General features: G+C 31.1%; 1 long non-coding RNA gene across 1 annotated transcript; it reads right to left on the bottom strand.

Moving 5' to 3' along the window:
- Nucleotides 1-238: 238 nt before the first annotated feature.
- LOC134276830 (uncharacterized) lies at nucleotides 239-1,632 on the bottom strand. Its single transcript, XR_009994124.1, has 3 exons — nucleotides 1,498-1,632; nucleotides 1,318-1,403; nucleotides 239-339 (listed from the first exon to the last, which is right to left on the bottom strand). It is a non-coding gene; the product is annotated as an uncharacterized LOC134276830 (long non-coding RNA).
- Nucleotides 1,633-5,039: the final 3,407 nt, after the last annotated feature.

Genomic DNA, 5,039 nt, shown 5'->3' with positions numbered 1-5,039 from the left:
TTTATACAACTTGTTCGAACCTTACTTTTACACAGAACTATAAATAGATTTTCCGTTATTTTCCGATCATGACAAGGAGCACACGGCGTATGTGACCGGTCAACAATGGGGTGCTCATACCTTCATGGATATGGTGCCTGATCCCGTCTCTGATGTTTAAGTTGTATATGTGATTTCTCTCCTTCTGAATTGTTTGGTTCAGTTTCCTTTAAGTTTGATTACGGTAACTTATGTCAATATACTTCATTTACCTCTTTTAAGAAATGTGTTTGTTATCCAGTCCGATTCTAAGCGTTCCTCAATTTCCACTAGATACCCTCCTTCTTTTGCACAAGCAATCTATACAAAACAGTGTCTATAAGTAAAACTAATGATTTGTGTAGAATCAGATCACATGGTGTGCAATACAAAGTATCCGAAGTTCAATTTTAAAATATATCATTTAAGGAACATGATCTTTGTTAAGTATTGATAAGTACTGAAAAAAATATTGAACCTGTAGAGATAGCACGAAAACATGAAATTTGCACATTTTGACACTTAGATAAAAGAATTACATCAACAAAAAAATGCTCGATTATTTTTTTTTAATTGTACAACACCTTTATGTGAAAAGTCATTAGCACTAAGTTATTTAACAGAAATTGAGATAAAAAAATAGTTACTTGCCTGTTCAACGTTCTAATACCCCTAAACATTTCTTCTAATGCAGAAGGTCTACATAAATTGTTTTAACATTGATTTAACGAAGTAGTAATATTGTTTTCGATGTTAAGTTTTCATCTGTTGAAAATGCTCTATATGATAAGATTTGTTAAAAAATTCCTGAAAATAACCAATATTCAAGCTACAATTTTTTATAATGATAAAGTTTCAATTTTTGAACATTTACATTCATATACATGTACAACGTTATATAAATACTTTTGTAAGGTATTTTTTTCTGCATAAACCACCGTATACAGAAGCGTAATTTGATTTTGTGAAAAATGAAGTTTGTGCGCATATACCGTATATATTCTTTTAATTTCGCGTGTTGGAAATTTTACGAGAAAGGGGAAGATTAGTACAGTTTTTTATTATTATTATAAGTTATTTTTTTACGAATGAAGATTTTTTTGTTTGAAATTGTAATGTTTTATGTCACATAGCTGACATAATTTCCGCGTGTTTTTTATTTTGAAAAAAATAAATGCAAAAAAGCGAGAAATAAATCATCGCTAACAACCGGATATACGGTATATAAAGAAAAGGATAGGCAAACAAGAATACAATATTGTAAGTGCAGCAATTTGTTTATCAATTTTTTTTTTCTACCTGTGCATCCATCCAGTTCATTTTCGTGGTATGATACTTGTAAGCATGTCCATGATACTGTACCCATTCATCGGAACACATATTTGCTGTGTAAAAGATACATGCATATAGTTTAAGTACTTGCTTTATGAGAGCAAATTTAAAACGAAAGAAGAAAAACTAAATATTATAAGCGCATACCTTCTATTTTGTTTCGCCATGTTGATAGTTTCTTTACCTCTGCTTTCAATTCCGTATTTTCTTTTTTATATGAATTCAGTTATGTTTCCATCAATTTCATTTTCCTAAAGATCTCTGATAAACCCTTATCATAATGTTCATATTTCTCGTTTATAAGAGACTGGGAAAATACCTGGGCAAAACAAAGAGCAAAGAAGGTACACAACATTTTGAATTCATGTATTTGATTAGCATAAATGGATGTTAGACTACAAAATAAGGAAATATTTGATTTTTTATTTTACAAAAATATTTTTATTCTATTTTTTATATTTTGTACAGTGTTTACCGGAAAAAATTTGTTTCGATACATTAACGTATCAAATTTTAAAATATTCCTTATTCGTCGATAAGATTTCTAAGGAAGCCAATTAACCAAGATGAAAATGTATCTGCCCTTATCTAAAACATTCAAATGTGATATATTTATGCTAATGTACTATATTTTTTACTGTAAAAAATGTATGGTTAAAATATAATTAAGGAAATTAATTTTTTGCTTTCATATGCTGTTATACATGTAGTTTACTTAGTTTTTGACTGTTCTATAAATTGTGCTTACAAAATATCATACAATTACTTTTGGTGTTAAATGTGGCGTGTTATTCACTAGAAAAATATCAATATTGACCGAGGTGAAGCTTACAAAATATAAGATATTATAGGTCTGACGTAATATTAAATAGTCCAGTCAAGAACATTACTAAATACAAGAAGTGACAAAAATCAAGAATTTAAGGGTTCCTCTTATTTTTGGATCTTTTGATTGTGTTCTTTTTAAAAATGCTTTTTCGATATTTTATGTTTCCCATCTGTTTATAGTTATATATATATGTAGTGAAATTGTGTATGTAAATGTATTCCCTATGACCTATCACCCTGACCTCATAGCCATCCACCCATACTGGCCAGCAAGCTTCCTACCTCAGTCCAATCCAGTCCTTAAACCAATCACCACGTGTGTGTGTTACCTGTTTCCTTATAGTGTTGTTACCTGTACCGTTTATCATGTAGAACTTGTCTGTTCGTCATCGCCTTATATACTACTTTAAGGTAGGCGACATTATACACAGTAAAATGCCTTATTTTACTACACTGGCGTCGCCGGTAATTCGGTGCGGGGCGTACTGAAGTTACATGTTTTTATTCACAAAATTCACGTGTGAATTGTCTGTCACTCGTGAGTAAAACCATTCACGTGGAATGTTTTGCATTAACCCCCTTCCCCGCAATCACGCATTTTAACGCATATACCATTTCCTATTTCTAACGCAAAATCACGCATATACCGTTTCCCCGCAATCACGCATTTTCACGCACTTTAAAAAGTTCATTTAATCTTTAATTTAATGCCAATTTCCTTCTATTTTATACTTGCAAAAATCTTATGAAATAAAAGAAGTTTTTTTTTTGTATTAAAATATAACGTCATAATATTATTTACGCTAAACTTTAGAAACGTGTACCACGCTAAAAGGTTCTTGCGGGGAAGTGGTAAATTTCTATTTCTATGACGTGACCATTAAATGTTTGTTGCATAACAGTTCAATAAGTTGTAAAGAGTTAAGTCATTTTAGGAAACTGTTGCCTACAGGTGTTATAATTAACGTTATTTGCAAAGTTCCAACAATTTGACTAATTTGCCAGGTTTTTTTTTCACGCGTGAGTCGCATTTGAACACGTGGTGATATCACGGTCCAATTATTTTTGCATTTTCGTTTTTCATTAGTATTTAGTATTATATTTATCGTACAGCGTTTTTTGTAAACGTTAGTGCGAAAATTTTGAATATTTTCATTACTACTTAGTGTACAATATCGTAAGGGCGTTTTTTGTAAACGTCAACTACGAGAATTTGAACATTTACATTGTCTTGTGCAAATTGCATTATTTTTTTTCTTCTCACTTGATTCAGTTTCGGTCACTCGTGCCACAACGACTTAAATTCATTCTAAATTGTTTGTACAATGTATATTTCATTCTTTTGCACGACACAAATATTTCATTTTTTTTTCTATTGAAAAAGTTGTCACTCGTGTTGACAATTTTCGAGGAGCGTTTTCTTCTCGACTCGTAATTTAATTAGTATATTCATATATTGTTTTTTCCTTCTTTAAGTTCCCAAAAAATATTTTGGGGGAAAGTAGAGAGAGACAGTGTTTTTGTTAGTTTTATATACGAGGGTTGATCCAAAAGTTCGTGTAATTTCTTCATATTTTATTTATTTTTAAGTGGAATTGGTTGAAATTTACAAATGAAAATAAAGACACTTGATGAATATTTAAAATTAAAAAAACATTTCAAATATCTTTGATAGTAACTCTGTGGCAGTTGCCATAGAAACGATTGTTTTGAAATGCGGGGGAGACATTAACGCGTTTATTATAATTTTTTTTCTTAATACGTGAAATCAGAACTATACCGCGCTATGTGGTACATAAAACGAAAATTATGTCATTATTATGATTGTTTGCTCTTTTATGAATATTTCTGTGAGAGTTTTACTGATTTTACTGGATGTTTAATTTTTAAGTTGATGATTTATTGTTCATCTTTAAGTTGTTAGACAACGTCAAAATTCGGTCGAGTCATCTTTTTCGTGAAAATTCCGGGATCACTCTATCTTAAATACGTATTTTATTGACATAGGCTTGGGAAAAATGCTTTTAGTTATTGGTTTTCAAGTGGTATAAGAAATTTAAGAAAAATAGAACTTTCATGGAAGTTGATTAAAGGTGTGGTCGCTTTTTTGAGGCTCTGTTTTAAGTGTGTATCCCCCTAGAAAAATTAAAAGCATTAATGGACGTTGTCTGCTACCGAATTGTTCTTGACATTGGTACTGAAATTGGAACATCAGAGGTAAAGATGGGTAGTTTTTTGACATATGAGTAAAAAATGAAGATACGTTGGTGCGAGAAGATACCCAGATTTTTCTTGAGAAAAAAAAAATGGAGAGAAAGGCAGCATTTTGTACTTCACCACTATTTGAATTGGACATAAGAGCGAGATGCTTCTATAACGTGACGTGACATATCTAATTTGATGTTACGTCGAAGTCTCCCCCGGGTTTCACGACTATCCATTTTCAGAAAGGTCGTATGACCTTATTGGTAATTGGAAAATATTGAAATTTTCCAACATTGTTACATTATGCCTATATATTATGAATATGCCTGTTGTTTCCTTTCATTAAATCACGCTAAAATTTTAAAAAGAAATTCCAACTTTTGGATCAACCCTCGTACATGTAGTTTCACAGAACTAGTTCATGCAAACCCGTTTACCTGTTGTAGCTATATATAGCTCAAAGCGCACGTGCTTCTCGCTTCAACAGTAGACTGATTTTTGTAGTGTTACATTTTTACATATTAGCTCTGTGCAACGACAGTAAATCTCTTTGCAAAAATACAAACAATTCATGTAACATTCATCAATTGACTATACTCTTTAATTAATTAGTTTATCTGGTGTTTATTTTAGTAACATCAGTGCTTATTGCTACC

This window comes from Saccostrea cucullata, unplaced genomic scaffold, assembly GCF_032062105.1.
Source record: "Saccostrea cucullata isolate Sc308-1 unplaced genomic scaffold, CSIRO_AGI_Scuc_v1 ctg1039, whole genome shotgun sequence".
Taxonomy (NCBI): Eukaryota; Metazoa; Mollusca; class Bivalvia; order Ostreida; family Ostreidae; genus Saccostrea; species Saccostrea cuccullata.
The sequence above is the reverse complement of the archived record's forward strand: the minus strand, read 5'-3'. Positions and strand labels throughout refer to the sequence as shown.